At 37.9% G+C, this 12116-nt stretch overlaps 1 protein-coding gene across 2 annotated transcripts in view; it reads left to right on the top strand.

Moving 5' to 3' along the window:
• The window catches only part of ZFP1 (ZFP1 zinc finger protein), a 34682-nt gene that overhangs the window by 18795 nt on the left and 3771 nt on the right, over window positions 1-12116 (top strand). The window lies entirely within an intron of this gene.

Here is a 12116-nt window from a genome sequence, read left to right as displayed (position 1 = left end):
CTCACGGGCCCAGCCGCTCCACGGCATGTGGGATCCTCCCGAAACGGGGCACGAACCCGCGTCTCCTGCATCGGCAGGCGGACTCTCAAGCACTGCGCCACCAGGGAAGCCCTGGAGAGATTTTTATCATAAATGGGTGTTGAATTTTGTCAAAAGCTTTTTCTGCATCTTTTTTTTTTTTCAGTTTTTTTTCTTTTTTTTTTTTTAATGTGGACCATTTTTAAAGTCTTCATTGAATTTGTTACAATATTGCTTCTGTTTTTTCTGGGTTTTTTTGTTTTGTGGCCACAAAGCATGTAGGATCTTAGCTCCCCAACCAGGGATTGAACCTGCACCCCCTGCATTGGAAGGCAAAGTCTTAACCTCTAGACCACCAGGGAAGTCCCTTTTTCTGCATCTATTGAGATAATGTGGTTTTTATTCTTCAAGTTGTTAATGTAGCATATTCTTCAGGTTGTCAATTCAGTGATTTGCAGATATTGAAAAATCCTTGCATCCCTGGGATAAATCCCACTCGATCATGATCCTTTTAATGTATTGTTGGATTTGGTTTGCTACTATTTTGTTGAATTTTTGCATCTATGTTCATGAGTGATATTGGCCTATAGTTTTCTTTTTTTTGTGTGTGGTATCTTTGTCTGGTTTTGGTATCAGGGTGGTTTTGGTATCAGGTGGCCTTGTAGAGTGAACTTGGGAGTGTTCCTTCCTCTGCAATTTTTTGGAAGAGTTTCAGAAGGATAGATGTTAACTCTTAATGTTTGATAGAATTTGCCTGTGCAGCCATCTGGTTCTGAACTTTTGTTTATTGGAATTTTCTTAATCACAGTTTCAATTTCAGTACTTGTGACTGGTCTGTTCATGTTTTGTATTTCTTCCTGGTTCAGTCTTGAAGGTTGTACCTTTCCAAGAGTTTGTCCATTTTATTGGCGTATAGTTGCTTGCAATAGTCTCTTATGAGCCTTTGTATTTTTGTGGTGTCCGTTGTAACTTTTTAATTTCTAATTTCATTGATTTGAGCACTCTCCCTTTTTTTCTTGATGAATCTGGCTAAAGGTTTATCAATTTTGTTTACCTTTTCAGAGAAACAGCTTTTAGTTTCATTGATCTTTTCTTTAATTTTCTTTGTCTCTATTGCATTTATTTTGCTCTGATCTTTATGATTTCTTTCCTTCTGCTAATTCTGTGTTTTGTTTGTTGTTTTTTCTCTAGTTGCTTTAGGTGTAAGGTTAGGTTGTTTTTGTGAGATTTCTCTTGTTTCTTGAGGTGAGAATGTTTTGCTATAAACTTCCTCCTTAGAACTGCTTTTGTTTTGTCCCATAGGTTTTGGATTGTCATGCTTTTGTCTTAATTTGTCTCTGGGTTTTTCTTGATTTCCTCTTTGATTTCTTCAGTGATCCATTTGTTGTTTAGTAGCATATTGTTTAGCCTCCACATGTTTGTGTTTTTTACAGTTTTTTTCTTGTAGTTGATTTCTAATCTTATAGTGTTGTGTTCAGAAAAGATGTTTGATATGATTTCAATTTTCTTAAATTTACTGAGGCTCGCTTTGCCTCCAGCATGTGATCTGCCCTGGAGAATGTTCCACGTGCACTTGAGAAGAAAGTGTATTCTGCTACTTTTGGATGGAATGCTCTATAAATATCAATAAGTCCATGTGGTCTAATGTGTCATTTAAGGTCTGTGTTTCCTTATGGATTTTTTCTGGATGATCTGTCCATTGATGTAAGTGGGGTGTTCAAGTCCTTCACTGTTACTGTGTTACTGTCGATTTCTCCTTTTATGGCTGTTAGTAATTTGCTGTATATATCGAGGTGCTTCTAGGTTGGATGCATATGTGTTTGCAATTGTTATATCTTCTTTTTGGATTGATCTCTTGATCATTATGTACATCCTTCTTTGTCTCTTGTAACAATGTTTATTTTAAAGTGTAGTTTGTCTGATGTAAGTATTGCTACTCCAGCTTTCTTTTGATTTCCATTTGCATGGAATACCTTTTTTTGCATCCCCTCTCACTTATAGTCTGTATGTGTCCCTACATCTGAAGTGGGTCTCTTGTAAACAGCATATATACATGTCTTGTTTTTGTAGCTCTTCAGCCAGTCTGTGTCTTTTGGTTGGAGTGTTTAATTCATTTAAATTTAAGATAATTACTGATATGTATGTCCTTATTGCCTTTTTGTTGTTTTGGGGTTGTTTTCTTAGGTCTTCTCTTTCTCTTTTGTGCTGTTCTCTTGTGATTTGCTGACTATTTTTAGTGTTGTGTTTGGATTCTCTTTTGTGTGTATATCTATTGTAGATTTTTGGTTTGTGGGTACAAAAGATTTTGATATATCAGTCTATATGTATACAAAATTGTTTTTAAGTTGCTGGTCTTTTAATTTCAAGTATATTCCCAATATGCTGCATTTGTACTCCTCTTCTAACTGTTGCTGGTTTTGATAGCATATTATTGTGTGGATGATTTCCTACCTTTATGTTTGCCTTTACTGGTGAGCTTTGCCATTTGTAATTTTCTGGTTTCTAGATGTGTGTTTTTCTTTCCCGCCTAGAGAAGCTCCTTTAGCATTTGTTTGTGAAGACCTTTTGGTGGTGCTGAATTCTCTTAGCTTTTGCCTGCTGTAAAGCTTTCAATTTCTCCATTGAATCTGAATGAGATCCTTACTGGGTATAGTATTTCTGGTTGTAGGTTTTTCCCTTTCATCACTTTAAATGTATCATGCCACTCCCTTCTGGGCTGCAGACTTTCAGCTGGAAAATCAGCTGATAACTTTATGGGGATTCCCTTGTATGTAATTTGTTATTTTTCCTTTGTTGCTTTTAATATTTTCTCTTTGCCTTCAGTTTTTGCCAGTTCGATTAGTATGTGTCTTGGCATGTTCCTCCTTGGGTTTATCCTGCCTGGGACTCTCTGTGCTTCCTAGACTTGGGTGACTGCTTCCTCTCCCATGTAAGGGAAGTTTTCAGCTATTATTTCAAATACTTTCTGGGCCCTTTCTCTCCTCTCCTTCTGGAACCCCTATAATGTGAATGTTGGTGCATTTAATGTTGTCCCTAGATGTGTCTTAAACTGTTGTCAGTTTTTTTTCATTTTTTTCTTTATTGTGTTCCATGACAGTGATTTCCACCATTCTGTCTTCCAGGTTACTTATCTGTTCTTCTGCCTCATTTATTCTGCTATTGATTCCTTCTAGTGTGTTTTTCATTTCTCTTATTGTATTGTTCATGTCTGTTCTTTAAATTTTCTAGCTTTTTGTTAAGGATTTCTTGTATCTTTTCAGTCTGTGTCTCAATTCTCTTTCCCATATCTTGGATCATCTTTACTATCATTACCCTGAATTCTTTTTCAGGTAGATTGCCTGTCTCCACTTCACTTAGTTGTTCTTTTTTATCTTGTTTCTTCTTCTGGAACATATTTCTCTGCCATCTTGTTTTCTTTAACCTTCTATTTTTGCACTGCACAGCATGCAGGATTGTAGCTCCTCTTGTTTCTGATGTCTGCCCCCTGGTGGATGAGGCTGGTCTAAGAGGCTTGTGCAAGCTTCCTGTTGTGAGGGTCTGGTGCCTTCCCACTGGTGGGTGGAGCTGGGTCTTATCTATCTGGTGGGCAGGGCCATGTCAAGGGGCATGTCTGTAGGCGGCTGTGGGTTTAGAAGAGTTTAAGCAGCCTGACTGCTGATGGATGGGGCTGTGTTCCCACCCTGTTGGTTGTTTGTCCTGTGGTGTCCCAACACTGGAGCCTTTGGGCTATCTGGTGGGGCCAGGTCTTGGTGTCAAAATGTTGGCCTCCAAGACAGCTCACGTCAATGAATACTCCTCAGTTTCTCCACCACCAGTGTCCTTGTCCCTGCAGTGAGCCACAGCTGCCCCCCACCTCCCCAGGAGACCCTCCAAGACCAGCAAGTAAGTCTCTGAGGCTCTTATGAAGTCACTGCTTTTTCCCCAGGTCCTGGTGTGCACACGAAACCTTGTATGTGCCCTCCAAGAGTGATATTTCTGCTTCCCCCAGTCCTGTGGATTTCCAGCAATCAAGCCCCACTGGCCTTCAAAGCCAGATGCTCTCAGGGCTCCTCCTCCCAATCCAGACCCCCAGACTGGGGACCCTGTCATGGGACTCAGAACTCTCACTCCTGTGGGAGAATCTTTGTGAATATATTTTCCAGTTTGTGGGTCACCCACCTGGCAGCTATGGGATTTGATTGTATCAGGAATGCACCCCCCCTACTGTCTCGTTGCAGCTTCTTTGTCTTTGGAAGTAGAATATCTTTTTTGGTAGGTTCCAGTCCTTTTTTGTCAGTGGTTGTTCAGCAGTTAGTTGTGATTTTGGTGTTTTCATGAAGGAGGTGAGGTCAGGTCCTTCTACTCCACCATCTTGTCCAGGCATCCCTGCCTCTAGAGTCACAGGCTGTATATCTACCTTTTTATGATTAGCATTTTCATGGTATATCTTTTCCATTTTTTTGGCTTCAACCTATTTGTGTTCTTATATTTATAGTGTGTTTCTTACCTCTAACTAACATATAGTTGGGTCATAGTTTTTATCCAGCCTGACTGTCTTTTAATTGACTTATTATTTTGTCTGTAATTAAGTTCATGATACAGTTGGATTTAAGTCTGTCATCTTGCTATTTGTTTTTCATCTGTCCTATATGTGTCTTTTTTCCTTTGTGTCTTTCTTTTTTTAAGAAAATGGTTTCTCTAGGGATTACAGTTTCTATACTGTAGTAATCACCCCAAATTAGGATTATACCACCTCACTACAATCCAAGAGCAGAAATCAGTATACTGCAGTGAATTCTTAAAGCTTTTGTTTATCTGTGTATGCCTTTATTTTGAAAAGTATTTTCCCTGGGCATAGAATTCTAGGGTTAATTTTTGTTTCAGTACTTTAAACATGAATTCCATTTCTGTCTCACATCTGTGGTTTCCGTTAAGAAATGGTTCTTCATTTTTATTGTTCTTCCCTAAAGGAAGTGCGTCTTTTTTTTTCTTCTTTCTTTTGGCCACACTATGCAGCATGCAGGATGTTAGTTCCCTGGCCAGGGATCGAACCTGCACCCCCCTGCAGTGGAAGCACAGAGTCTTAACCACTGGACTGCCAGGGAAGTCCCCCTCTGGCTTCTTTTAAGATATTCTTTCTCTGACACTCAGCAGTTTGAATGTGATGTATTTAGGTATAATTTTCTTTGTATTTATTCTGCTTGGGCTTTACTGAGTTTCTTAGATTTGTGCTCATTGCCTTTTATCAAATTTGGAATGTTCTCAGCTATTATTTCTTCAAATATTGTTTCTGTCCTGTTCTTTTTTCCTCATCTTCTGGTACTACACATTATCCTTTTTTGTTTTTCCTTTTAGCATTTTAAGGAATGGTGCATTAGACGTTTTTGGCCATGCTTCACATCTTGTTAATGTTTTGTCTTTTCCCCCATTTTTTTCTCTTCTGCTTCAGTTTGAATATCTTCTTTTTTTTTTATTGTTGTTTTTTGTTTTTTGTTGAATATCTTCTATTTACCTGTCTTCAAATTCACAATTCTTATCTTCTGCTGGGTCTAGTCTACTCTTAAGACTATACAATGAGTTTTTAATTTCAGTTAAAAACTACATTTTGCAGTTCTACAATGTCCATTTGCTTTCTTTTTGTAGATTCCAGTTTTTTGTTGAAATATTTCCATATTTTCACTGCATTGTTTATCTTTTTTTTCTATATTTTTAACATATTACTGTACACTTAATCTGAACTCTTTGTATGCTAACTCTAATATATGAATTATCGCTATGTCTGTTCTTGACTATTTCTTGGTTTTTTGTCTTTTAATTGCTTTTTGATTTTTTTGCATGTCTAGTAATTTTTGTGTGTTGGACATGTTGTATGGTGCATAATTCCCTCTAAAGAATGTAAAGTTTTATTCTGCCAATAACTTAACTATCTGGTGGGACAAAACTGCTATACTCTGCTAGTTCTCCTGGAGGCTTGCCTTCCACCTGCACATGTTAGGAGCCAGCCAAAGGTCTGAGGTGAATTTTTTTTTTTTCTTTTGCAGTACACGGGCCTCTCATTAGTGTGGCCTCTTCCGTTGCAGAGCACAGGCTCCAGATGCGCAGGCTCTGCGGCCATGGCTCACGGGCCTAGCCGCTCCACGGCATGTGGGATCTTCCCGCACCGGGGCTCATTGAACCCATATCCCCTGCATCAGCAGGCGGACTCTCAACTACTGCTCCACCAGGGAAGCCCTGAGGTGAATTTTTACGCAGAATTTTAGAGCCCCTTCTCTATGGCTTCCTATCTCCATCACTCTGCCCCCAAATCCCAGTTGTTTTGCAGACCCAAATCCAATTTTTATTTATTCCATGTAGCAATACTGTCACTTTCTGCTTGATTTCTATTTCTCTGTGCCATAGTCTAGAAAATATCTTTAGGGACATTTTGCTGGATATAAAACTCAAGGTTGATCATTTTTGCCTTTCAGCACTTTTATCATTGGTGTGAATGTTTAGTTCCCTTCATGTTCACCCATCTTTTCAATAATTGTAGCCCTGCTGTGGTTGCTTTCCAGTACCTGCAAACTGTTTTATTTATTTGCCCAGCTTTTGTTGTTTTCTTCTTTCAGAATTTTGAAGTCATTGCTTTTTGGTGTTGTATTTCAACAAGTACAAAGTCCTGTCTATTTATCAGAATGTGACCTGTTCAGTTCTCTCCTGACACTTATAGGCTTTTCTCCTTTTTCCCAGGGTTCTAAATTTTTCTGATTTCTCTTCCTGTTTGCCTAGTAATTCATAAAATATTTTTATTTTTTCTTTCTTTTTATTATTTTTTATTTTTTCTTACCATTTTCTTTGGGTTGAGCTCCAAGGAAGTTTGTCACTTACCTGTGTTTGGTTTGATTCTGTGAAGTATGAAAATGCACAAAAATACAGATAAAAGCATATTAGGTTGAGCTAATGTCCAAATAGTTGAATGTCATCACTTGCAATACAGTTCAGTCTAATAACTATCAACCAGTTACACCATCCAGTAGTCGATATTTATCATCTTGGCTTATTTGCCTCCACACATAATATGTTTTTTCCTGTTTGTTACACAATTCATACATGAATTCTGTCTCTTACTCTCTCTCACTATATCATGGTTCTGCCCTCCTAGCATGCTGTCACTGCGGGTATTAGGTCACCTCACTCAATGCTGAAATCTTTTTGACTATTAAAGCCAGTCTCCTCACTTTAGAGGTAGCCAGTTCTCTTTTCTGATATTTTTATATTCATTAAGTAGAATTTGAGGATCATGGTATATACATATTTATAGAATTTTGTTTTAACTAATTAGTGATGTTCCTGGGCTAGCCGTTACAATGCCTTTTATTTTCAAGCTTTGTGTTATTTAAGTTTGTCTCTTGTAAAAAGTATGTTGTGGCTTTTGTTGTTTTTAAACTTCTCTGAAGGTGTTAATCTTTTATGAAATGTTTTCAAATCTCAGTGTCCCTAGATCAAGTTTTATTGGAACACAGCCATGTCCATTTGTTTACATATTGTCTGTGCCTGCTTTTATGGTAAAACAGCCAACTTGATTAGTTGTAGTTGAGGCTACATACTGTCTACAAAACCTAAAATATTTACTAATTGGCCCTGTATAGAAAAAATTTGCCAACTCACATTCTAGTATTATGAGCGCTTTGAGGGTATTCTGTTACTTTCTGGCTTCCAGTGTTTGTATTGAAACAGAAAACAATGTATTTTTTTTCTTCTGAGATTGTTAGTTTTTTTATGATGTGCCTAAATGTGGTTTTCTTTATATTTATTCCTGGGGTTAGAGGTATTCTATAGTCTGATGTGAGCTCTTCCAGAAAATTCTCAGCCATTATCTCTTCAAATATGTTTCTGTTGCATCTTGCTTCTCTTACTGGGGCTCCAGTTGCAAGTATATTAGACCTTTACTTTGTGCCACATATCTCTTAGGCATTTTGATGTGTTTTCCATCCTTTGTTCTTTTTCTGTTTCAGTCTGGATATTTCTCACTGACCTATCATCAGGTTTAGTAATCATCTCTTCAGTTGAATCTAACCTGCTGTTAAATCCAATTATATATATTTTCTAAGATTTTTTTTCTACTCAGTTTTACGGCTGTGCTGTTCCTTTCTTTTGTGAAAGGTTATTTAGCCCATGACTTATGCCTATGTGATGATGAGTCACATTGTGTCCCTACTTACATTGTACTGACAATGTAGTGATGATTTTACTTATACTTACTCCATGAATAGAGTGACCATATCCTGGATGCTGAAGAGCTAAATTACCACTAATAAGACCAATACCAAAATGCAAATAAATTGTCAAGAACAAGTTCAGCCAGAATTGATCTGGAAATCATGTAGATTACAAACAATAAAAAGCATTTTTAATGAAGAGACAAGCATACTAGGGCATGCATGACATCTCAGGAAAATAAGCCACATTTTAGGATTTACCAGATATTACCAAATTTTTTGTATAATCTGAGTACAGTTCAGATGCTATATTATTTTAGCTAGCTACTTAGGATGTTGCTCTAGGAATTGTGTGGCATGGCTCTTCAGGAAGCAAGAAAATAGTGGGAGAAAAATTTGAATACTGAGCACCATTCAGTTAGCATTGTTTTTTTGTTTTTTATAAATTTATTTATTTTTGCCTGTGTTGGGTCTTTGTTGCTACACGCAGGCTTTCTCTAGTTGCAGTGAGCGGGGGATGCTCTTTGTTGTGGTATGCGGGCTTCTCATTGCGGTGGCTTCTCTTGTTGCAGAGCACAGGCTCTAGGCATGCGGGCTTTGGTAGTTGTGACACGTGGGCTCAGTATTTGTGGCTCACGGGCTCTAGAGCGCAGGCTTAGTTATGGTACTCAGGCTTAGTTGCTCCACAGCATGTGGGATCTTCCCGGACCAGGGCTCGAACCCATGTCCCCTGCACTGGCAGGCGGATTCTTAACACTGCGCCAACAGGGAAGTCTCCAATTAGAATTGTTTTTGTTTTATTTTATTTTATTTGAGTCCCTAACTTGTACTCATGTATTTTGTGCTAACAGAAATACAGAGATACAATTTCTGGTCTAAAAAATCGTAACATCTAACGGGGAGAGTAAAAGCAATAGGGCACATTTTTTTAAAAAGGAAAGAAAAAAGAAAGCAGAGTGAAATACATGCCACAAGAGACATACAAATAAAGTACTCCAGGTTTAAAAGAGAGTAGGGACTCAAATTATGGAAGATCACATCTAAGTGATCTGTGATGTGACCTAAGTGGGAGGATCTGTGCATAGAGAGGGGAGTCAGGGGAGAGAGGAATGGAAGAGGAATTTGAATGGTGTTGAATGCTAGGCAGTCATAGTTTATTTCAAGACATAATGGATGATGTTTCTAATCAAGGTAATTGTATGAGTAGAGCTATACTTTAGAAAAATCACGTTAGCTTTATAATGTGGAGTAGATGAGAATGAGAGGAGACAGGAAATAAGAGTTAGGAAGCTGGGCTTCCCTGGTGGCACAGTGGTTGGGAGTCCGCTTGCCGATGCAGGGGACACGGGTTCGTGCCCCGGTCCGGGAAGATCCCACATGCCGCGGAGCAGCTGGGTCCGTGAGCCATGGCCGCTGAGCCTGCGCGTCCAGAGCCTGTGCTCTGCAACAGGAGAGGCCACAACAGTGAGAGGCCCGCGCACCGCAAAAAAAATAAATAAATAAAATTAAACTTAAAAAGAGTTAGGAAGCTTTTGTGATACCTGGGGTGGCAGTGGAAAGAGGAAGCAAAGGTAAGACTTGAGGGGTTCTATAGCTTGCCTATAAGGGTGAAGAGTGGTCTTGGGTCTTGTGTCCTTAGTACTTAATTTAGTTCCTGGGAAATTTCCTAGTGTTCCTATTTTTAAAGCTATAATTTCAGAAGTGATCTAAAAGTGGGAATAAATATTTACTACTGGGAAAATCTTGACTCCATGATTGTTGACCTCAATATCATTGATCTCAGGCAGATGACCTACCACTGGCATTCTCTGCTCCCATGCCATATGGCTAAAGATTCCTATAAGATGTCATAAAATAATACTGTTGGGTTACCTGAAAATTTGTGCAATATGACTAGGTCATTTGTAGTGCTCAGACCTTTATCTCATTTTTTTTCTTACTTTCTGTGACTTTTCCTGAGGCTACGAGTTATGAGTGGGAGATGGTGGGAAGTCACTGGGGCATGTATTTTAAAGATGGTGACAAGCGTAATGTAGATTGTGGAGGTATTTGGAAAAAGGAGCGGTTAAGGAAATGGAGGTCATAACTGAAGAGGACAGTTACATGGATTCAGTAGACAGGGAATGTGAATAGGTTAAAGAGGATTCTTGTACTCAGAAGTAAATTTGTAGGTGAAGATTTTAGACGCTTAACAGTTTGAAGTGTTGAGGTCTGCTCTGGGTGTCAAATACACTAAATACACCTCTACTCGTGGCCATAGGATTTGTGCTCCGAACACCAAATTGATTCCACATCAAAACTACATCTGTCATTGACAAAAGTAATTCTTTGAGGACAGTCATATTTGACATCCCTTTTAGTCCTATACTATCAGAATTGTGTTTTATCTCTAATTTTTGGAGGTTTTTTTGTTTGTATAGAGTATGGAAAACAGCATTGTGAGAAAAAATACAGAATATTTTCATATTTGATGGTAGAGTCATTTCTAAATCATTGTAACTTGAGCCAAAATGATGTGCCACAGGTTTATTAGCCCTTGTTGGTCTGGCAGCGATGCAAAAGTTCTTATTATACTTATCCTGTGGTCAAGTGAATGTAGATGATTTTTGAAAGTTATCAGATGGTCTTCAGTTTTTTCCTTATAACTCTTCTTGGTTTTTATTACAGTCTTGGTTTTCTAGCTCATGACTCTTCATATTTATATGCTTCAGCATGTCTTTTCTTCCATGCGGATTGTTTAGTGTAGTGAAAAGTGTCATATATACATTCAGACCAAGAAATAAAAATTAGCCAGCATTCTTGGAACCCTTGTGAAATCTTCCCTCTGTAGCTGGAATTAGTTCCTTTTCATTGCTTTATAGTACTGATTGTTTTAATGTACCAGGAGAAATTAATCTACTACTGATGAATGTTTGTTTTTCCAGTTTAGGGCTCTTATGTAAACTGCTGCTGTGGATATTTTTTTATTAAAAGTAATAGACTTAACTTTTAATTATTTTTATTGAGGTATAATTGACATAACATTTTTAGTTTCAGTTGTACATTATTTGATATTTGTGTGTACTGTGAAGTGATCACCACAATAAGTCTAGTTAACATCCATCATCACCAGTTATAATTATTTTTAAAAGAACTTTCAAGATCTGTTAGCAGCTTTCAAATCTGCAATACAGTATTATTAACTACAGTCCTCATACTGTACATTACATGACTTACTTTGTAACTGAAAGTTTGTACCTTATGGCCCCTTTCATGCATTTCTCCTACCTCCACTCTCCAGCCTCTGGCAACCACCAATCTGTTCTCTGTATCTATGTGCTTGTTTTTCTTTTTTTTAGATTATACATAGAATTGAGATCATATGGTTTTTGTCTTTCTCTGTCTGACTTATTTCACATAGCATAATTCCCTCAAGGTCCATCCATGTTGTTGCAAATAGCAAGACTCCCTTCTTTTTTTATGGCTGAATATTCCATCTGTGGATACTTAGGTTGTTTCCATATGTGACTTTTGTAAATAATGCTGAGATGAACATGGGGATAGTCATCCTTCAGTATCCTAGGGGCGTTGGTTCCAGGGCCCCCCATGGATACCAAAATATGCAGATACTCAATTCCCTTACATAAGAGGCATAGTATTTGCATATAACCCATATACATCCTCCCTTATACTTTAAATTATCTCTAGATTACTTAAAGTACCTAGTATAATATAAGTGATGTGTAAATAGTTGTAAATGTTTTTATAATAGCCTTTCTTACAGGTGTGGTGATATTATTTCACTGTGGTTTTGATTTGTATTTCCCTGGTAATTAGTGATTTTGAACACCTCCTGTACCTGTTGGCCATTTGTATGTCTTCTTGGGGAAAATGTCTATTTATCTCCTCTGCCTTTTTTTTTTTTTTTTTTTTTTTTTTTTT

This window comes from Lipotes vexillifer, unplaced genomic scaffold (assembly GCF_000442215.2).
Source record: "Lipotes vexillifer unplaced genomic scaffold, Lipotes_vexillifer_v1.1 scaffold70, whole genome shotgun sequence".
In the NCBI taxonomy this organism is placed as follows: domain Eukaryota; kingdom Metazoa; phylum Chordata; class Mammalia; order Artiodactyla; family Lipotidae; genus Lipotes; species Lipotes vexillifer.
Note: the sequence above shows the minus strand (reverse complement) of the source record. Positions and strands in the feature narration are given on the sequence as shown.